At 45.9% G+C, this 23,927-nt stretch overlaps 1 protein-coding gene across 9 annotated transcripts in view; it reads right to left on the reverse strand.

Moving 5' to 3' along the window:
• LOC147010453 (uncharacterized) overlaps positions 1–23,927 on the reverse strand; it is a 102,653-nt gene that overhangs the window by 72,239 nt on the left and 6,487 nt on the right. The gene's annotated exons all lie outside the window — the stretch shown is intronic.

The following is a 23,927-nucleotide window of genomic DNA, read 5'->3' on the forward strand; positions in this document are numbered from 1 at the left end:
TAACTGAAGGTGCTCATTGACTGGTGAGAATGGAGATTATATCAAACTCCGTGCTTACGCGGATTGTCTGCAATGATTAACTGCACATGTATACGTTACTGCTTATGTACTCCTAGCTGAACCTGTATTCCCCGGTGTGCCCACAGAAGCGGCTCCCATCAAATGGAATAAAGCCTAAACTCTGAAGGTTCATCTCTCGCTCTCATTTCAATTTATTCCATTTGATTTTCTCGGCTCTCTCAACCAAAGATGGACAAGATCTACAAACCAGAGAGGTTCGACGCAGACCCGAACGCGACTGACGCAGAAATGAAATGGTCACATTGGTTCTGTTCCTTCTCACACTATCTGACCATCATCGCGGAGGGAGCTGACAAATTTGCCGCTCTCGTGAATCATGTCTCGCCCAGCGTGTACAGGCTCTTCTCGGGGTGCGACACTTACGAAGCAGCGATCGAGGTGCTGCAAGCGCTCTACGTGAAGCCCAAGAACGAGGTATACATACGACATCTTCTCAACACACGCAAGCAAGCAGCCGGGGAGACAATCGATCAGTTCCTGCAAGCTCTGAATCAGCTGGGAAAAGACGGCAGCTTCCGGGCGGTAAGCGCCGAGGAACACCGAAAGGAAGCCACACGGGAGGCATTCATCCAAGGACTCAGATCAGCCCACATACGGCAACGCTTACTAGAGAAAGCGCAACCCACTCTTGACAAGGTAGTCGATCAGGCTCGAGCGATGGATACGGCTCAGCAGCAATCTGAGTCATTTGGGACACCGATGCTGCTAATGAACGCTGCTACGATGGGAACCAAGGAACCCCACTGGCACAGACACAGCCAGACATAGGGGATGGAGAAACACCCGAGGAGCCGGATACCCAGACCTCGTCAAACTCCTCAGCAACTGCTCCGGTTGGTAAATGCTTCTTTTGTGGGTACAAAAGGCATCCTCGTCAAAAATGTCCCGCCAGAGATGCCACATGCATGAATTGCGACAAGAAAGGGCATTATGCCAGGGTATGTAAATCTACTCTAAGGAGAAATAAACCCACTTCTGCGGCTCTCTACTCGCAAAATAAATTGACTGCAGCCTCCCCGGGGAATCTATCCAAGGCTATCATCAACATACGAATTAACGGGCATATGGCTGAGGCACTGATTGATACCGGTAGCTCTGAAAGTTTCGTCAACAGCTCGCTAGTGAAGGGCAGGAAATGGGTAATCCACCCGACTGACAATACGGTATGCATGGCCGCCACCTCACTACAATCCCGCGTACGAGGGTACTGCAATGTTGAATTGGACGTAAAAGGGTACACGCATCGGGATGTAAAGGTACTGGTGCTTCGTGATTTGTGCGCAGACGTAATTCTGGGTCATAATGTCCTCAAGCAGCACACGAGCGTCGAAATACCCTTTGGAGGAAGCAAGCCTCGTCTAATTTTAAATGCGTTGACCACCGCGGAGGTGACGTCCCCCCAGCTGTTCGCTAACTTGTCGCCGGTCTGCAAACCGATAGCGATCAAATCGCGGCGATATACCACTGCTGACATGAATTTCATCACTTCGGAAACCAAGCGATTACTGGAGGGAATTATAGAACCGAGCGATTCGCCATGGCGCGCACAGGTGTTAGTAACCAGCAGTCAGAACCATAAGAAACGAATGGTTGTCGATTATTCCCAAACGGTCAATCGCTTCACCCAACTCGACGCCTACCCCCTGCCGCGCATAGATGAGATGGTCGAACGCGTGGCCAATTATAAGGTATTCAGTACCATCGACTTGCGAAGCGCCTATCATCAAATTCCCATCCGAGAGGAAGACAAACCTTACACTGCATTCCAGGCAGGGCGGCGCCTCTACCAGTTCAGAAGGATACCATTCGGTGTCACGAATGGAGTAAGCTTGCTTCCAACGGGTTATGGACGACATCATCTCAGATGAAAACCTCAAAGACACTTTTGTTTACGTGGATAATGTCACAGTGTGCGGTAGGGATCAGAGGGAACATGATAGGAATCTGGACAGATTCTTGAGCATTGCTAGAAAATATAATCTGACTCTCAACTACGAGAAATGCGTATTCTCAGCAAGGTCAATTGACCTTCTCAGCTACACAATAGCCGACGGCACAATTAAGCCTGATCCTGAGCGATTGCGCCCGCTCCGTGAGCTTCCACCACCTCAGGACTTGCAAACAATGCGCCGGGTGATCGGGATGTTCGCTTACTATGCGAGATGGATTTCGCAATACTCCGAGAAAATACATCCCCTAGTGCATTGCAAAAACTTTCCACCAGATGCCGCTGTTGTAAGAGCTTTCCACAATCTCAAGGATGATATCAGTAAGTCCGTGGTTTTATCGATCGACAGCTCGGTGCCCTTCGTGGTGGAGACCGACGCTTCAAATCACGCCATAGCTGCTACACTTAATCAGTCTGGGCGGCCGGTCGCGTTCTTCTCGAGAACTCTCTCTAGAAGCGAGCAGAGACACTCAGCGATAGAGAAGGAAGCGTACGCCATCGTTGAAGCGCTGCGGAAATGGAGACATTATTTACTGGAAACCACTTCACGCTCGTTACGGACCAACGATCCGTGGCATTCATGTTTGATGGGAAAAATAACGGGAAAATTAAGAATGAAAAAATTATGAGATGGCGGATAGACCTAGCTTGCTACAGATACGACATTGTTTACCGGCCCGGGAAAGAAAACCCTGCTGCAGATACCTTCTCCCGGGTCTACAGTTCGGCAACAATCAGTCAGGCTTTGCAAGACCTCCATGTGTCTCTGTGCCACCCAGGGGTAACCAGGATGGCACATTTCGTACGCAGACAAAATCTTCCCTATTCTGTTGAAGATATTAAACAAATGAATGCTTCATGCCCTGTTTGTGCTGAACTAAAACCCAGATTCTATGGCGCGGCATCTGGCAGACTGATCAAGGCCACTTCCCCCTTCGAGAGACTAAACATTGACTTCAAAGGGCCCCTGCCGACCGAGACAGACAACAGATACATATTCACCATTGTTGATGAATATTCAAGGTTCCCTTTCGCGTTTCCGTGCTCGGATATGACCTCGGGCACTGTCGTAAAATGTCTCTCTGACCTCTTCGCTATGTTTGGGAGACCTTCGTACATACATTCAGACAGAGGGCCGTGTTTCATGTCGGCCGGGCTAAAACAATTCCTATTAGAGCACGGCATAGCAACTAGTCGAACGACGGGTTACAACCCACAGGGAAACGGGCAGGTGGAACGGTATAATGGAGTTATTTGGAAAGCCGTAACTCTGGCGCTGAAATCGAGAGGACTGGGCCCCGAGCGATGGGAGGTTACTCTTCCCGACGCTCTGAATTCCATACGCTCTTTGCTCTGCACGTCCACAAATGCCACTCCTCACGAACGTATGTTTACTCACCAACGACGTTATGTTGACGGTCAAACGGTGCCCAACTGGCTGACCCACCCCGGTACAGTGTTCATGAAACGCCCGGTACGACAAAGCAAGTATGAACCGCTGGTGGAGGGGGTCGAACTCATTGACACTAATCCAGAGTATGCTCATGTCAGGCTCCCGGATGGCAGGGAGACCACTGTGTCGGTTCGCCATCTGGCTCCCTCAGGTACTCCTCCCGCAGGTACACCACCTTCTGGCACTCCTCCTTCTGACATTTCCCCCCCAGGAACTCCGCCAGGCGACGGGGCTGCCGCGTTCCACCCGAGAGTGATCAAGGAGTCATCCCCGGCACAAGTCGAGGCTCACCAAGAGGATCGGGAGTCTCCCTCAAGTGAAACTGCCGTTTACTCCCGGAGAGGTCGACGAATAAGGCCCCCTCGACGACTCAATCTGTAAAGGGGATTATCGGCATTCTCGCTGCTCATGCTCCTATATGCCCATTATATCATATATCGATGCTCATTACCATGCTCCTACAACTCAAAATAATCACTGCTTGGCATGTATGCTTCTGTAGATCTATTAGTCCACGTTGCTTGAAATGTATACTCCTATAGTGCTAAAGCAATCATGGTGTGTAAGATGGGCCCCTAGTTACATTTTAAAGGTGAGGAGAATGTGGTGAATTGTCGTGAATTGAGGGACATGACGCGGGATCACATGTTGTGCGTCTTGCGTATAAGGGGAGGTCTCCGCGGCACGGGGTGATTGTCCCCGGGGCATTGCTATTGACATCGGCTGTTCACTTGATGCTCGTTAACTGAAGGTGCTCATTGACTGGTGAGAATGGAGATTATATCGAACTCCGTGCTTACGCGGATTGTCTGCAATGATTAACTGCACATGTATACGTTACTGCTTATGTACTCCTAGCTGAACCTGTATTCCCCGGTGTGCCCACAGAAGCGGCTCCAATCAAATGGAATAAAGCCTAAACTCTGAAGGTTCATCTCTCGCTCTCATTTCAGCGGTAATAAATTTTATGTGCGGTTGTTGATTGGGCTTCGTGACCAGAAGAGGAAAAAACGTCACTTCCGGCGTGGCCTAACATCGAGCTTCTCGGTATCGATACAAAGGCTATTCTGATATTGATGCGAGCTGAATGGAAGGCCGACGATGACTTGCAGGCCTGTGTTTGGTGGGTGCTTCGTGTGCCAGTTGGCGCCAGAGTGGAGCTATCTGTTGTTGTTTGGTGGGTGTTACAAAGTGTCTGCTGTTTTCACATGTGTAACGTCTGGGCTGTGCCAAGAGAGCAGTGTACTGAAGGAGGGATGCACAGTAGGGAGTTTTATGGAAGGTGTTTTAAAATCACACGGTTGAATGTGGAGTGGTTTTGCTTCGGTCGTCATGCTGGTTGGCGAACGGGAGGGCTATTGATTGTGGAGCTTCTGGTGTTGGATGCTGTTGGGAGGTTTTGTGTTCATGTTAGTACACTTTGAACCTCCATGGTTTATAATTAATTAGAGAGAGGTGTGCGAAAGAAAAGGTGAGCGAGAGGTAGGTGCAGGTTAGCATATGCATCAGTGGTGACGATAATAGTGTGATGTGATTGGCCAACCCTCTCCAAAATGTGTTTTGTGTACTGTACAATTTTACCGACATTGGGCAACAGTTTGGATGGTGAGCGACGCGAGACCGAGGCGCGGAGGATTATGGGATGTAGAGGCATGGTTGCTTAGCAACGATATCGATCTGGAAGGAATGAGCGGCGGTGGAGGTGAAACAAACCGCCAGAGAGCGCGAACTAGGACTTACACCACACGCCATGATTACACAGGATTGATGGGCCTAATTGCCTCCTCATACGTTGAGATTCATTGCATAGCTTTCTGTGCGGGAAACGGACAGAAAAAAAAACATGTCTGTTGTGTTTATATGGGCCTCTACCTGTCAGGGTAAATTCATTAGATTTAATCAGATAATTCTATTTATTGTCACAAAAGTAGAGGATTGGAATAATGTAGATTGGATGTTAAGGGGGATTTAAATGCTTTGTTTGTTCCGAGCAAGGAATTGATTTGTATTTAAAGTGGATTTACGCAAGTGATAGATGGTTCGTGTAAGTAAGTTGGATATTGCAGCGTGTGTGCTGTATTGGTGAGAGAGAAGTGGATAGATGGTCAATGTCAGAGATTTAAATGTTAATTGAGTTCTGGAGTGATGATGGAGATTGACTAAACAAAGAAATGGATGCTGATCAAGTAATGAAACAATGTTAGCCTTTGGTGTTGTTCAATTGTTTGGAGAAATTTTGTGACAATGTTATCAAAGTTCTTGTTTTCAAAATGGACCCCGTGCAGCCAAAGTGTGATCTACAACTCGGCAACTCAAAGGACGCCATCCCGACAACAACGGCGTGGAACTCACATCATGGGGGGGGGGGGGGGGTTGCAAAACCCGAGAAAGACTTCCAAAAGAATCACTCTGTGACGACAATGATATTGCTGTGAATTACTCATGTTTAATTACTCCTGTGAATAACTTATCTTTGAATTATTTGGGAATCTATTTTTTTGAATTATGATAACCGAACACACAGGTGTGATCTGCACAATGTTTTACGTATACCTAGACATGGTACACCAGTGTGTTTTGACCTGTAATGGTGGTGATGGGGATAATCAGGATCAATGAGACCAACAAGTGATACTCATGATAATGTTTGTATGTGATATTAATCAGAATAGTGATTTTCACACACCTTTTACCGGATTGGTTGTCAAATACATAAAAATGGAGATAGTGTATGGAAACTGTTAGTTACTTTCAGACTAAGCTCATAAAAATAGGAAAATTGGGGAAAATAACTCATTGGGAATAAACCATGATGTTTCTTTTGGTCATAATTAATATGAACTTTTGTTTTGAGATTACAAATTGAGAATCCTTTACCTAAGGACTTTGATAATCTGTTAATTGAGGATAGGAAAAAGTTACTGAGAATTGAATCAAGATAATAATATATTAAGTTAAGGAACTTGCATAATATTGAAAAAGGGTCTCTGTTATTAAATTGATCGACAAATCGGTCAACACTACATATTAGAAAACAAGTTATAAGAAAAAACATGGTATAACCATAATGCAGAATGATAAAGAATGGCGAGACGAACAGCAATCATGAAATCAACTAAATGGAATTTGGAATTGTACCATGTATTGTAACTGTATTGCTCTCACTGATTAGGAGATGATACTGACCTGACTGTAATATAAATAAAATGACTCTACAATTTGTGGAAAAACAAACAAAAAGAATAAACGAGAATTATGCGGAGTACAGAAAACATAATGATGAAATAAATGTTAAATCGGTCAAAAAGAAAAGAACTAGAACGGGCACTCGGTAGAGCGCATACCTTCTCCGCAACTTTTTTCAGGGAACATTTGAAAAACGTCCATGACGTCACAACTGTCAGTCCAACAAAATGGAATGATAAACACTGAAAAATTAAAAAATTGAAAAATTACGTCATCTTTTGACATCATTTTGACGCACTTCCGGGGACGTCACGTCCAATCGGGGACTACCATTCTGAAAGCTCGTAGTTCACTGAACGTTTTAACGTTGGTTTCATGTCAATAGCTCCATTAGATCTGAAGCTATGCCTACAAGTATATTTTGACCTTGAGTGTGACCTTGACCTTGACTACAGAGTTAATTGGCAAAACCTGTACATCAATAAACAGATATTTTGGTACTGATCCTAATGCCTGGATTTGGGAGACTTTGCTTTATAAATTATATAGATATTTGAATGTAAAATATCAGGACATTTTAGCCACAATTGAAAAATGTCATGTTCAAACGTCAATGACGTCATAACGGTCAGTCCGATCGAAGTTAAATTTGGTGTGTGACGTCCTTAAGGTAAGTCCTACAAAACGGTATGGTATGATCAAAACTGATGAGATCGAAAATTGAAAATTTACGTCATCTTGTGACGTCATTTAGACGCACTGCCGATGACGTTACGTCAAATCCGACACTACATATCTGAAAGGTATCTCGTCATGGAACAATATGGCGGTGGTTGCATGTCGATAGCTGTATTATGAAGGAAGTTATGCTCAAGAGTGTTTTTGACCTTTTCATGACCTTGACCTTGACCTTTGACCCGATCGCTCCCAAAATCTAATCAAATCGTCCTTGGATACTCACGAATCATCCCACCAAATTTCATGCAATTCGGTTTAATATTTTCTGAGTTATGCGAATAACAAACAAACACACATATTCACAAATAAATAAATACACAGCAACCAAAACATAACCTTTCGCAGAATGCGAAGGTAATTATATTATTGAAAAGAGTGCAATGATGCTACAAGCCAATTTAAATATTACCTATGTTATCTGTCTTCTGATTAATTGGACAAGTGCATGATTTTTATTAAGTTGTACTTCTTGTACGTTTACATAAGTAAGTTGAGGTATTTCTAACACTGATTTGACCATCTTTCATCAGCACAGAAGTGCCAAGTTAGCTGGGAAAATAAATAAATAATGGCAGTTGCTCTGGAACTGCTTGTCAATGAAACTGTGGATTGTTTAGCAGATAATGATTGCAAATGTTAAAATGGTAACTGTGAAAAATGGAATCGTGTTGGATTCGGTACTTGAAAGAAGTAGCTTACTTTCATATTTATGTATCGATAATGGAATATTTTTTGGTGAAAAGAATTATTGATTACAAATTGGAACCCTGATTAAGACTGTTGGCTTTTACATGGAAATAGCAAATGAGATGAATGTTTTGAGTATACGTACAACTGAGATTTCTGTATATTTTAGCATGTTTTGGAAAGGGAAAAAAAAAAAATAACAAGGAAAGGGATAAAATATTGATATGACAAATAATGCAAGTTGACTGCATTTTGTAAGAAACTTTGTCAGTGTTGTGGAAATACATAAACCCACGAAGTTTGTTGATTGGTGTTTAATTGATGCATTATTTGTTTCAGAGTGTTGAAAGCAGTCTTTGATGCACTGTACAATTTCGTCAAAAGGCATATGACGAGCTGTATGAGAAGTTGGATACAAAAGAAGGGGAAAAGGATTTATACCGATTGGCAAGACAGAGCTGCGACTGAGCAGCTGCGACTTTATACTGCGACTGAGCTGGGAAGGATGTGCTGCAGGTTCGGGTGATAAAGGACGCAAATGGGAATGTGCTGACGAGCGAGGAGAGTGTGTTGAGGTGGATGGAGTACTTTGAGGAGCTGATGGATGAAGAAAATGAGAGAGAGAAGGTTGGTAGAGGTGGAGATAGTGAATCTGGAAGTGGTGTGGATCAGTAAGGATGAAGTGAGGACTGCTATGAAGAAGATGAAAAGTGGAAAGGCAGTTGGCCCAGATGATATACCAGTGGAGGCATGGAAGTGCTTAGGAGAGATGGCAGTGGGGTTGTTAACCAGATTGTTTAATAAAGTCTTGGAAAGTGAGAGAATGCCGAAGGAGTGGAGATTAAGTGTACTGGTTCCGATTTTCAAGAATAAGGGTGATGTGCAGAGCTGTGGAAATTATACAGGGATAAAGTTGTTAAGCCACACCATGAAGTTGTGGGAAAGAGTAGTGGAAGCTAGGTTGAGAGGAGAGGTGACGATCTGTGAGCAGCAATATGGGTTTATGCCAGGAAAGAGCACCACTGATGCGATGTTTGCTTTGAGAATGTTGATGGAGAAGTATAGGGAAGGCCAGAAGGAGTTACATTGTGTGTTTGTGGATTTAGAGAAAGCTTATGATAGGGTGCCAAGAGAGGAGTTGTGGCATTGTATGAGGAAGTCGGGAGTGGTGGAGAAGTATGTGAGGATCGTGTGTGACAGCGGTGAGGTGTGCAGTAGGAATGACGGACCGGTTTAAGGTAAAAGTGGGATTGCACCAAGGATCGACTCTGAGCCCTTTCCTGTTTGCAATGGTGATGGACAGGTTGACGGACGAGATCAGACTGGAGTCCCCATGGACTATGATGTTGGCGGATGACATGATCTGTAGCGAGAGTAGGGAGCAGGCTGAGGCGAGCCTCGAGAGGTGGAGGTACGCACTGGAGAGAAGGGGAATGATAGTCAGTCGGAGTAAGACGGAGTACATGTGCGTAAATGAGAGGGAGGGTGGTGGTATGGTGCGGTTGCAAGGAGTTGAGGTGGGGAAAGTGGATGGGTTTCAATACTTGAGATCAACTGTCCAAAGTAACGGAGAGTGTGGGAGAGAAGTGAAAAAGAGAGTGCACGCAGGATGGAGTGGGTGGAGAAGAGTTGCAGGAGTGATTTGTGACAGAAGGGTAGCTGCAAGAGTGAAGGGGAAAGTATATAAGATGGTAGTGAGACCAGCTATGTTGTATGGTTTGGAGGCGGTGGCACTAACAAAAAGACAGGAAGCGGAGCTGGAGGTGGCAGAGTTAAAGATGCTGCGATTCTCGTTGGGAGTGACGAGGATGGACAGGATAAGGAATGAGTATATTAAAGGGACAGCACAGGTAGGACGGTTTGGAGACAAAGTGAGAGAGGTGAGATTGAGATGGTTTGGACATGTGCTCAGGAGGGAAGCGGAGTATATCGGGAGAAGGATGTTGAAGATGGAGCTGCCAGGCAGGAGGAGAAGAGGAAGGCCAAAGAAGAGGTTCATGGATGCAGTGAGGGCAGACATGCGGGTGGTTGGAGTGTCAATGGAAGATGTGGAGGATAGAGCGAAATGGAGACGGTTGATCCGCTGTGGCGACCCCGAACGGGAGCAAGCCGAAAGAAGAAGAAGAAGAAGAAGAAGAGGAAGACTCTCTCGCTGTTTGAAGCGTGAGAAAGGAGCTGTTTACTGCTAATTCTCCCCGAGGGCCGCAGGGAGGGGGGAAAAAGCCCACTTGCATCTTTGTTTCTTTCTTTGCTTGCTTTCTCCGCCGAGGAATAGGTTTTATATCTGAAACTTTTGGAGTGTAACCTTTAGTGTGGTACAGGATCTGACTGCTGTGGTTGGTCCCTGTGCCACCTCCGCTTGCAAGTGCTGCACAACTTCAATAAACCGTATATTCGAGAATCTTCTGTTGACTCTCTTCAATTCTTGGCCAGGATTGGTGAGGGTCTTCATCACAGTTATATCTCAGAGACTATGAGTCAGATATACATGAAACTGGTATGGTAGGTTCAGGTTATGTCCTAGTTATGTGTGAGAAAGAACCGTTGCTATGCACCCCTCCGTTGCCGAGCAACGGCCGACTACCCATGTCCGCCTTCCGGCTTGTCTGTCTGTCCCAAGCATAGCTCCGTGGGTTTTGATTTGATCCTGATGACATTTTGGTGGGAGGTTTATATCATGATCAAGTTGTGTTTTCCTGAAAATGGGCGTGGTCCGCCCATTATGGGCGGAGCCACGCCCAAAAAACGTGTTTTTAGGGGGTAGCCGATTTCAATTTGCATTTTCTCCTAGGGGTTTTGTCGAATCTGACAGGGGTTTCGGTATTTGGTTAGCCAATGGCACCTGCATAGCCCCACGGAGCTCGATTTTTCATTTTCGTCCCAAGGTCAAGGTCACAAGGTCACGAACGAAGAAAATTGCGAATTTGACATAAAACATTTCTTCTCCGAGGGGTTTGTCGAATCTAGCAGGGGTTTTGGTATTTGGTTAGCCCAATGGCACCTGCATAGTCCCACAGAGCTCCATTTTTCATTTTCATCCCAGGGTCAAGGCCACAAGGTCACGAACTTAGAAAATAGCGAAGTGTGTTTTTAGGGGGTAGCCGATTTCAATTTGCATCTTCTCCGAGGGGGTTTGTCGAATCTGGGATGGGTTTCAGTATTTGGTTAGCCCAATGGCACCTACATAGCCCCACGGAGCTCGATTTTTCATTTTAGTCCCAAGTTCAAGGTCACAAAGTCACGAACTTAGAAAATTTCGAATTTTGACATAAAAATCAGACGAGTGCCCAAACTTTGAGAGCTAGGATTACAATATTTTTTATGCATAATCTTGAGGTCATTCCCCACCTAAAGTCTTGAAACCATTTTTCTCTATCTCGAACACCTTGCCCGTGGCGCCCCCTTCAAGTTTGTTTTTACGCTGATTTCATCAAAGTATGGATAATCCGAGGAGTGTGAAATTCCATATAGCCTATATGACGTTATATTGTTCCTGGAATGTTCCAGAGGAAGTTTTGCACCAAAGGTCATAATCCTTGACTCTTGACCTTCAAAGTTCACAAAGGTCAAATTTTCAAAGTTGTGCGAATCGAACCGGGTTTTCGACGAACTAACTCCATTAAGCTATAGCACGTATCCTGTTTCCTTATTTTAATGTCCACAACATTGTTTTGGGACCTTTAAAGGTTATGCAAAGGTCAAATTTTTAAAGTTGTTGAACGAAACCGGGTTTTTGACATTTTGCAGCTAATAACCTGTCACTCGTACCACATCATGTTGATCATTTTTATAACTTGGTCAAACATGATCACATTGTCTCATCCTTAACTTCTGAAACAATCTACATCGTCAAATACCACTCGTGAACCATCGTCGTCTTCAGACTTGTTCGTCCGCGTCTCTCTCTCTCTCTCTCTCTCTCTCTCTCTCTCTCTCTCTCTCTCTCTCTCTCTCTCTCTCTCTCTCTCTCTCTCTCTGTCTGTCTGTCTGTCTGTCTGTCTGTCTGTCTGTCTGTCTGTCTGTGTCTCTCTCTCTGTCTGTCTGTCTGTCTGTCTGTGTCTCTCTCTCTGTCTGTCTGTGTCTCTCTCTCTGTCTGCCTGTGTCTCTCTCTCTCTGTCTGTGTCTGTCTGTGTCTCTCTCTCTCTCTGTCTGTCTGTGTCTCTCTCTCTCTCTCTGTCTGTCTGTGTCTCTCTCTCTCTCTCTCTGTCTGTCTGTGTCTCTCTCTCTCTCTCTCTGTCTGTCTGTGTCTCTCTCTCTCTCTGTCTGTCTGTGTCTCTCTCTCTCTCTCTCTCTCTGTCTGTCTGTGTCTCTCTCTCTCTCTCTCTCTCTCTGTCTGTCTGTGTCTCTCTCTCTCTCTCTCTGTCTGTCTGTGTCTCTCTCTCTCTCTCTCTGTCTGTCTGTGTCTCTCTCTCTCTCTCTCTGTCTGTCTGTGTCTCTCTCTCTCTCTCTCTGTCTGTCTGTGTCTCTCTCTCTCTCTCTCTGTCTGTCTGTCTCTCTCTCTCTCTCTCTCTCTCTCTCTCTCTCTCTCTCTCTCTCTCTCTCTCTCTCTCTCTCTCTCTCTCTCTCTCTCTCTCTCGCTCGCGCCCGCGCCCTCGCTCTCTCTCGCTCTCTCTCTCTCTCACACACACACTCTCCCACACACACACTACTCCTCTAACATCACTCTTCCACTTCCCCTCCCTCATCTCACCATTTCCCCTATCCTCATTCTTCAACTCCCCGTTCCTCCTCTCCCTCTATCCTTTCACTACTCCCATACCATCACACTTGTACTCCCCTCCCAGCTTTCACAACACCCCCTACCCTCGCTACTCTACTCCTCCTCCCTCCTCTCACTCTTCCACTAACCCCTCCCTCCTTCCTGCCCTTCGCTCCTCTCCCCCTCCCTCCCCTCCTCACATCACATCGGCCAGAAACATTCAAAACGGCTATTAGAATGCATTGTTGTGTAAACACGCCCATGTTCGTCCAATTTTCTCACCTTTTCAGAAACTGAAACTTGAACCATCTTAACGACTACAAAGAATGAAATCACATGGTGATTAAGAGTCGAGATAGAGCTGTGAGGGAGTCTGAATGGACTTTATATTACAGGCCTTAATAATTATTAAAAGAGAATGGTACCATCCCAGTCAAGGCTGGATGTTGGCAAGCTCAAGGATGCGAGGGTAGCTGAAGAGTTTACGAACAGGCTGAGTGGGGATTTGGGTGGTCAGGGTGCTTTGAGGAATCCTGAAGAGTTGTGGAGTGCCTTCAAGACGACCGTCCTTGATGTTGTTGGTCGATGTCTTGGAACTCACCGTAGGGTGAAGAATAATTTTGTCTCTCAAGGGACACTGGATACCATTGACCATAGTTGCAGGGCCAGGCTGAATGCGCTGAGGGTGGACAAGGAGGCATATGTGTGAGGAATCTGCGAGGTGGTAGAGCATCACCTGTGGTCAAATGATTCTCATCCTGCTTACAGTGGAATTTATGCATTGCGTTCCTCCAAGCCCATCCTTCGTGGTACGGCAGTTAGAGCAGAGGGTGGTGGGCTCTTGGCAGAGGAGTCCGAAGAGAAGTCCTGCTGGGGCAGTTACTTTGAGCGGCCTTACCAGACTGATCCACCAGCTGTCGAGTTGAATATCAGGGGTGTTCCCATCGCTGTTGCTGACCCTCCAATCAACTGTGATCCACCTTCGTTTGTGGAAACACAGGCAGCAGTGAACTGGATGAAAGAGGGTAAAGCTCCTGGGAGCTGTGGCATCCTTGTTGAACTTCTCAAGGCTGATGGAAATGCTGTACTCATGTAATTGCGTGCAGTTCTCTGCTCTGCCTGGAACACAGGAATCATCTCAACTAACTGGAAGAGGGGCCTTGTTGTCACTCTGTGAAAAGGGAAGGGTTATTAACAGGACTGTAAGAACTACCGAGGGGTGACGCTGCTCTCAATACTGGGCAAGGTCTTTGCTCGGATTATTATTGAAAGGGTTCGCCCGCATCTGCTTGAGCACCAGCGTCCAGAGCAGTCAGGCTTTACACCAAAGAGGTCAACGATTGACTGTATGCTTGCACTTCGTGTCCTCACCGAACGCAGATGAGAGTTTCGGCAAGGGCTGCTTGCAGCCTATGTTGATCTCTGCAAAGCGTTCAATTCAGTGAATCGGGATGCCCTCTGGAGTATTCTTGGTCTTCGTGGGGTGCCACCAAAAATGATCAATCTGATGTCTGAACTCAACTCTGGTACTGAGAGTGCTGTGAGATGTGGTGGTACCATCTCTGGCTTATTTCCAGTTGTTACTGGAGTTCGTCAGGGATGTGTACTTGCCCCCACACTTTTCAGCACTTGTATGGACTGGATTTTAGGGAGGATGTCGGAGAGATCAAGTTGCGGTGCATCGTTTGGCAATGTCAAGATCTCGGACCTTGATTTTGCAGATGATGCAGTCATCTTTGCGGAGACTTGAGACATCCTCTTGGGGGCCCTCGAGGTGCTGAATGAGGAGTCGGAGCCGTTGGGATTACGGGTTTCTTGGGTCAAAACTAAGATCCAGGCTTTCGGTGACATCTTGGATGCTGCTGTCCTGTCTGTGTCTGTTTGTGGTGAGGATGTTGAGGTCGTGGAGAGATTCACTTACCTTGGCAGTGATATTCATGTCTCTGCTGGCTGCGAGTCAGAGGTCAATAGACGTCTGGATCGGGCCTGGGAAGTCATGGATTCACTGGATCATGGGGTGTGGTGCTGCCGGTACCTGTGTGGGAGGACGAAAGTCCGAGTCTTCAGGTCCTTGGTACTTCCAGTCTTGCTCTATGGATGCGAGACTTGGACTCTGACCTAGGATCTGAGACGGAGACTTAATTCCTTTGGTACCAGAGCTCTTCGGAGAATCCTTGGCTATCGCTGGTCGGATTTTGTGTCCAACGAGCGGTTGCTGAGAGAGACTCGGATGAGATTTGTTACCTGCATAGTCCGTGAGCGTCAGTTGCGGCTGTATGGACATGTGGCTCGTTTTCCTGACGCTGATCCTGCTCACCAGATTCTCTCAGCGAGGGAGTGTCATGAGTGGAGGAGGCCAGTGGGCCGACCACGTGCCTCATGGTTGCAGCAGGTTGACCATCATCTCAAGGAGATGGGGATGGGCCTGGCATCTGCCTGGGGGATGGCCAGACGGAGGCCCCTGGAGTACCGGCGGAAAGTGGACGCAGCGACGCGCTGTTCTGGCACATGCTCCCATACCTGACCTGACAGTGATATTCATGTCTCTGCTGGCTGTGAGCCAGAGGTCAACAGATGTCTGGGTTGGGCCTGGGGAATCATGGATTCACTGGATCATAGGGTGTGGCGTTGCCGGTACCTGTGCGGGAGGACAAAAGTCCGAGTCTTCAGGTCCTTGGTGCTTCCAGACTTGCTCTATGGATGTGAGATTTGGAGTCTGACCCAGGATCTAAGATTGAACCTTTATTCCTTTGGTACCAGGTCTCTTCGGTGAATCCTTGGCTATCGCTGGTCGGACTTTATGTCCAATAAGCGGTTGCTGAGAGAGACTCAAATGAGATTTGTTACCTGCATAGTCCGTGAGCATCAGCTGCGGCTGTATGGACATGTGGCTCATTTTCCTGACGCTGATCCTGCTCACCAGATTCTCTCAGCGAGGGAGCCTCATGAGTGGAGGAGGCCAGTGGGCCAACCACATTCCTCGTGGTTGAAGCAGGTTGATCAGCATCTCAAGAAGATGGGGATGGGCCAGGCATCTGCCTAGGGATGGCCAGACGGAGGCCCCTGGAGTACCGGTGGAAAGTGGACGCAGCGACACGCTGCTCCAACACATGCTCCCATTCCTGACCTGACCTTTGGGGGTGACAGGAGAGGAAGTCTGTGAGCCAAAAGTGGAGATGTCCTTCGATACCATCGGAAGAGAATTTGGTGAGAATGGCAGGGTGCCAGACTGTATCTAAAGCACACTATATGTTGAGCTTTGATTTCATGTCTGGCATTGAGGATCTCCATCCATTGTTGGGAGAGCAGAATCAGCATATCCAGGGTCGAGCGACATGGTCTGAATCCAAATTGATGATCGGAAATCAAGCCATTGGAGAAGAGGAAGGATTTAATGGTTGAAGCGATGATGGATTCCACAACCTTGCTGATGATTGGGAGAAGGCTGATTGCTCTGTAGTTGTAGGGATCTGTTTTTGCACCTTTTTTATGCAGAGCGGTCATGATTGTTGATTTTGAAGCAGATGGCATATGACCTTGGGCAAATGAGAGGGTGAATAGAACAGAGAGCGGGTGAGCAAGAGCAGCAGAGCAGTTTTTTAGGACACGTGGGCTGATGCCATCTGGACAGGTTGCAGAATCTGATTCAAGGTTTGACAGCAAGCTCCCCACCTTGTCAGGAGAAAAGGACACAGAGTCCAGGAACCACTGGGTGTGACTGGGTAAGGTGGGTACAGAAAGCGATGGGTTTTGAACACAAGATGTAGATGCAAACACCGAGTTTAGGCATTCAGCCTTTTCATGCGTAGTTTCAGTTGTGTGGCCATTTGAGGTAAGAGAGGGGATGGAGGGGGAACGTACACCAGAAGCTGACTTAACTAGATGCCACCAGGATAGATGCCACCAGGACAGACATGAGATTTGAAAGATGTTGTTTTCTGGCTCTCCCGACGTCGACACACACTTGTTCTGAGGTTGTTGTAAGGAACTGAGATTGCCTTCAGCTGGATTTGCTTTCCATGCCTTATTCCATTTAATCCTTTTATTTTCTCTTTAATTTGGTCCTTTTGTAAGGAATACAAGTAAGTACAAAAGTAATCCCTTCTCCCTCCCTTCACTCATTCCCTTCTCCCTCCCTTCACTCATTCCCTTCTCCCTCCCTTCACTCATTCCCTTCTCCCTCCCCTCACTCTGTTTCCCTCTGTCCCACTCCTTCCCCTTCTCTCACCGATCTGCATCGTTCACGACCAAAAATGGCGACTAAAATGCATTTTACCTTTTAAAAACTATCCATACGATTTTCTTCCCTGTTTTTTGAAACCGGGTCTTAAACCATCTGAACCACGATGGAAAATGAAATTGGATGTCGAATTTGAGTTGAGATGAAGATTTGAGTGAGTCGGAAAGTGCAAGCCTCACAAAAGAGGCCTCTGGAACCTTAGACGTATATGGAGCAGAGAAATATGGCGGCGGCGGCAGTGGTCGTGGTGATGGTGATGGTGGTGTCAAAATTGTGGGCGGAGTCAGCTGAACTATCCAACCAATGGGTATCGCTGACTAACACACTCAAAGCTCCTTTTATAGTGTGGGGAAAAAACCCACCATAACCACACTGGGTGGTGAAATGGTGAGAGGTTCTTCTATAAGTCTGGGAGGTCAGTGGTTCAAACCTTGACCGAGTGAAACCAAAAACTTAAAAATGGTACTTGTTGCTTCCTTGCTTGAAGTTAACCATTTAAAAGGTTTGAGAACGTTTAGAAGGGTCAAACAATGCTGGGAAAGCAATGGTAAACCACCCAGGATAACCCTTGCCAATGAAGTGCTTCGTCCACTCCATGATGAGTGCAGTACATCAAAATAAAAACATCATAACCTAAACTGTATTCCCTTGGTTAGTTATTAAACCTGATGGATTGTTAACTCTTAACGATTATTCATACTTTGCCTTCTCAAGACAAAACATTTTAATCACATTTATTTGAAGGCACAAGGGAATATAAAAAAGTTTCTGGTTAATAAACATGAGAACACCACGATCTTTGGCATGTTCCTTCACATGTGGAATATTTCATCCACCATCTTTGTCATATTAAAACATTTTCTCGGAAAATACTGATGGATTATTTATAAAATAGTTCCTGTAAACAACGAAGAATGCACCTGAACCTGAAAGATTTGTCTGTGCTCTAAAGGTGAATCCTAAACCACACCTGTTGAGATTCCTATCGAGCATGTTCATCACCAGAGGCATAACTCCCAGGATTTTTTTTAACCTTAACAGGTTGTAACCTGAACTATGATGAATGATTTCAGTGTGAGCTATTTATAACAACACATTTTGTGTCATCCCATGTTCAGTTCTCCCAGAACCAAAACGTGTGTCAAGAGGCAAAGAGAAACATGGGTTACATCAGGAGAAAGGGGCGACATGAAGGAAGGAATAAATGTTGAGGATTCTGTATGGGGAGAGATTAGAGATTGTAAAAACAGTAAGATACTGGTAGGATGCTTTTATAGGGCTCTGGGTGGGAAGGAAGAGGAGGAAGGAGGTGAACATGAAGAATATAAAAGGACATGTGGTAAGGGAAGAGGATTCATTACGGAGGATTTTAACTTGCCAGTGATAGATTGGGTCCAGGAACAGGGAAAGGGCAGAGTGGATGAGGATTTCCTAGTTTTAGTCCAGGATTGCTTTTTAACCCAGTTTGGAGATAAGGCCACGAGGGGGAGTGCAGTGTTAGACCTCCTTTTAAGGAACGATCCCAATATGGTGGAGGAGCTGGAGGTCGGGGAGCATTTAGGAGCAAGTGACCTTAACATCGTGTGTGCAAAGATTCTTTTAAGGGTTAGAGTTCAGGATAGTAGGGTAAGGGTATTAGATTTCAGGAAGGTAAACTTTGAGGGTATGAGGAGAGAATGTGATGTAGATTGGGAGACTCTAACAACAGGACAATCAGCATCACAGAAATGGGAAACCTTCAAGGACCAAATGTGTAGAGTGTAGAGTAAGTACATTCCAATTAAGTGTAAAACGAGAAGTACAAAGAGACCAGTGTGGTTGAGCAGTGAGATAAGGAACGTTATTAAGGAGAAGCAGAAGGCATTTATTAGGTTTAAAATAACAGGACTGGAGTTAGATTTATATAATTATCGGAGTAAACAGAGGCAAGTCAAGAAAATAACTCGGCAAGCCAAAAGAGAGTACGAGAAGGACATGGCTAAGAATATTAAGCATAATAACAAGGCTTTTATGTATATCAGGGGAAAAGAACAGGTTAGGACCAATTGGGGGCAAAGAGGAATAGCACCGGGAGAGTGGTTAGTGATGAAAGTGAGATGGCAGGCTTATTAAACAGGTATTTTTCTTCAACTTTTACACAAGATCAGTCAGGAGAATTGCCAAGAGCTGAGAGTATCGATCAAGGAGGTGAGAAAGGGCTTTTACAGAAGATCCAGGTTGGAGTGGAGGAAGTAAAGGAACAGCTAGGTAATCTAAGGACAAGGCTCCGGATCCAGATAATATGTGCCCGAGCAGGTAAGTGAGATGTTAACAAATATTTTGAAGAGTTCCCTGGAGTCAGGACAGGTACCTGAGGATTGGAGAATAGCAAATGTATCACCATTATTTAATAAAGGATCCAGAGAATAATTTGGAAACTATAGACCTGTGAGTTTGACTTCAGTTGTGGGGAAGGTGTTGGAGACATTAATTAAGGACCAGACGAGGAACCATTAAAATGAATTCAAACAAATTAAAGGTAGTCAGCATGGGTTTACCAAAGGTAGTTCCTGTTCAACAAATCTTTTAGAGTTCTATGAAGCGGTGTCTGATTGAGTGGATGAGGGAAAGGCAGTAGATATAGTATATCTAGACTTTAAGAAGGTATTTGATAAGATACCACATCGGAGGTTGTGAACCAAAGTGAGGGCTTGTGGAGTGGTTGATCAGGAAGCTAATTGGATTGCAAACTGGCTTCGAGAGAGGAAGCAAAGAGTGGCTGTGAGTGGGAGGATGTCTTTGCTGGGAGGAGGCAAGTAGCGGGGTACCTCAGGGATCAGTACTCGGACCATTACTATTTATTATTTACATCAATGATTTGGATAATGGGGTAAAGAGTAAGCTTTCCAAATTTGCTGATGACACAAAGCTTGGAGGCAAGGTGGATTGAAGAGTGGGTGGTGATCAGATTCAGTAAAGTATTGATACTTGCAGAGATTGGGCAAAAGATTGGCAGATGGAATTTAACCTGAACAAGTGTAAGGTGTTGGGGATGGGAAAAAACAATGAAAATCGAGATTACATGATGTAAGGGGTAATTTTGGAGCATGTCACACAGGAGAAGGATCTTGGGGTGGTAATAGATACGGGAGGTAAGCACAGAGGACAGTGCCAGGCAGCTATAGGTAAAGCAAATGGGGTTTTAGACTGTATAAGGAGGGGGATCAATTAATAATCAAATCCCCTCTCGTGTTCAGTTGTCTTACCCTTCCTCCCGCCCTTGGTTTACTGAAGCTTGTGGCGAGGCAGTTGTCCTGAAACAACTTGCCTTTGCCTCATGGAAAGCAAACCCAACTGAGGGCAATCTCAGTTCTTTCCACAAAGCTCGGAACAAGTGTGTATCTACCCTCAGGAGAGCCAGAAAACAACATCTTTCTCATCTCAAGTCTGAACTCTCAAACCTCTCTCCCTCCTCAAAATCCTGGTGGCGTTTAATCAAATCTGTTTCTGGTGTATGTTCCCCCTCCATCCCCTCCCTTACCTCAAATGGCCGCACTGCTGATTCCACACGTGATAAAGCTGAATGTCTAAACTCGGTGTTTGCAGCTAAATCTTGTGTCCCAAACCCATCACTATCTCTACCCACTTTACCCAGTCGCACCCAACTGTCCCTGGACTCTGTATCCTTTTCTCCTGACAAGGTGGAGAGCTTGCTTTCAAACCTCAAGTCAGATTCTGCAACCGGTCCAGACGGCATCAGCCCACGTGTCCTCAAAGCCTGCTCTTCTGCTCTTGCTCACCCTCTCTCTGTTCTATTCACCCTCTCATTTTCCCAAGGTCATCTGCCATCTGCTTGGAAATCTGCTAACATCACTGCCCTGCATAAAAAAAGGTGCAAAAACAGATCCCTGTAACTATAGACCAATCAGCCTTCTCCCAATCATCAGCAAGGTTATGGAATCCATCATCGCTTCAGACATGAAATCCTTCCTCTTCTCCAATGGCTTGATTTCCAATCATCAATTTGGTTTCAGACCAGGTCACTCTACCCTAGATATGCTGCTACTGCTCTCCCATCAATGGATGGAGGTCCTCAATGCCAGACAGGAAATCCGAGCCGTATCCCTGGACATATCACGTGCTTTTGACACAGTCTGGCACCCTGCCCTACTCACCAAACTCTCTGCCCATGGTATTCAAGGCCATCTCCACTCATGGCTCGCAGACTTCCTCTCCTGTCGCAGTCAACGTGTGGCCCTAAATGGAGTTCTTTCATCCCCTCTTCCTGTGCAGGCTGGAGTTCCTCAAGGTAGCGTTCTGGGCCCTGTTCTTTTTCTGGTTTTCATCAATGATCTCTCGGACTCTCTGGAAAATCCTCTATTTCTCTTTGCCCGATGACTCAACCCTCTGCCGTACCATCTGTCATCCCTCAGCCCGGCAAGCAGCAGCTTCTTCACTCACTGCAGATCTGGATAAAATCACAAACTGGTCCAACACGTGGAACATGTCTTTCAATCCAGACAAATCTCACACTCTCACTATGTCTCTTCGAAAGGACCGTTTACAAAACCCCCCATCCACTTTCTCAACAATCCTCTGGAAGAAGTCTTTTCTTTCAAGCTTCTGGGTCTCACTATCTGCCATGACCTTTCCTGGGAAAGTCACATTTCCAACCTTGCCTCAAAAGCCAGTCGCCGACTGGGAATCCTCCGTCGTGCAAAGTCCTTCCTCGGCCCTCTTGAGCTCCTGACCACTTACAAAGCTTTTGTCCGTAGCCTGATGGAGTACTGCTCTCCCCTCTGGGCTGGTGCTCCTGCCTCCCACCTTTCTCGACTTCACGCTGTCGAAACCAGGGCTTTTAAGATCATTGGCATCTCCCGCAATGAAGCTGAGTCTTTGGGCCTCTCACCCAATCACCGCAGGTTGGTCGGTGGTCTTTCTGTCTTCTACCGACTCCTCTCCAGCCTTGCCCCCCCCTGCTCTCTCTGCGATTTGTCCCAACCACATTTCCACAGGGCGCTCAAGGTCCGCCAACAACCCCCTTCTGGTAAAACTACCAAAATCACGAATCACTGCTCATCTTCACTCTTTCATTCCTCTTGTTTCCCGCCTTTGGAATAAACTTCCTCACTCTATTCTTTCCCATTCTTCCCTTCAGGCTTTCAAAACAGCTGTTCACCACCACCTCTTATCTTCCCCCATCCAAATCCTCGATCTTTTCTACCCCCGATAATCCACCCAAGCCCACTTCCTTCAATTCTCCTGCTTTCCTTCCTGAAAGTCCCTTTAATGTCCATCTTCCCCTCGCCATGTTCCCCGTCCCATCCCCATCCCTCTCCCTTCCACAGTTCACCTGTGTCTGTTCCCCAATGTTTTGTCCCTTCCACTCCCGCCCCTCTTGTCTCATGCCTCCTTGCTGTGAGTTGTGTGTTAGCTCTCATACGAGCCTCGACCAAGGTATACAAAAAAAAAAAAAAAAAAAAAAAAAAAAAAAATGAGGTGGCGTTAACATTGTACAGGAATTTAGTGAGGGTCACATCTAGAATATTGTGTGCAGTCTTGGTCACCATAACTCAGGAAGGACATAGATGCCATGGAGAGGGTTCAGCGCAGGGCTGCAGGATTGATTCTGGGCCGAGCTAGACTCAGCAATGAGGAGCGGTTGAAGGAGACAGGGCTTTATACACTAGAAAGGAGGTGGTTACGAGGAGATATGATAGAGATGTTTAAGATCATGAAAGATAGAGATAAAATAAGTGAATATAAATTATTCAACAGAGTTGACAGTGATGGGACCAGGGGCCATAGCCAGAGAGTAAAGAAGAGGACAGTGAAGACGGTAGTAAGACAGGGGACTTTCACTCAGAGAGTAGTTAATGCATGGAATGGTCTCTCTGGAAAGGTAGTGGCAGCAGAAACAGCAGATAAGTTTAAATTAGAATGAGATAGGGACCTGGAAGTTATGGAGATGGAGGGGTATGAGGATGTTGATAAAACTTTTAGGTCGCTTGAGCATTGATGGGCGATTGTGTACGGAGAGCTGTTGGTGGGGATCTTGCCAAGGGGGGTTGTGTGGTTGATGTTGTGTGTGTTAAACCAAGCCCATGCCCCCTCCCCTGAGGGGAGGAAAAAACTCCTAAAACTCCCCCCCCCCAAAATAAAATAAATAAAACAAAGTTACAATAAGAGAGAAATGCCGAATTTTGTTCCCGTTTTGCGACGTCAAATCAAAGCATATCCTAATGAAAATTTGCAAATGTTTAATGTGCTATCGGAAAGGTGGCTAGATGTACTTTTACTGATGAACGAACTATTATCAATTGTGAATTTTGGGGGTGAAAATGGGCAGGACACACCCAATGTTCAAAAGAAGGAAGTAAAACTGTTACCACTTTCATTGAATAAGAAATATGTTAGTACACGGTACCCTTTTAAAACGCAAAGTCTTCGGAAATTATTCATCGTCCTGTTGATTTTTTGTGAACCAAGTAACCCACTCACACTCTGGAATGATCATAAAACTGTGTTAGCAGAGGATTTTTTTCCATCGCCACAACGTTCATGTTGACGAAGACCGCGCAGGGGAAATGTACAATCTTTGCTTGATGGAAATAGAAGACCACATCCTCGCACACGGAGGTAAAACTCTGGATAACTACAACCTTCCTGTGGGAATCCTGTCATTGGCTGCACAACGGCGAGCGACGTACTTCGCACGAGCAAGCCATCTGATCATGACTGGGCGTGGGGATACAGGATATATAATGTGGACAGCAGACCAGCTCAATAGCTGCATACTTCGAACAACAGCAAGCCATCTGATCTTGAATAGGTGTGGGGATACTGGATATAGCATGTGGACAGCCAGCGAGCTCGACAGCAACGTACTTCGAACACCAGTAAGCCATGTGTGGCT

Source organism: Eptatretus burgeri, chromosome 16, assembly GCF_056783735.1.
Source record: "Eptatretus burgeri isolate ZD-2024b chromosome 16, Ebu_testis_v1, whole genome shotgun sequence".
NCBI classification, from domain to species: Eukaryota; Metazoa; Chordata; class Myxini; order Myxiniformes; family Myxinidae; genus Eptatretus; species Eptatretus burgeri.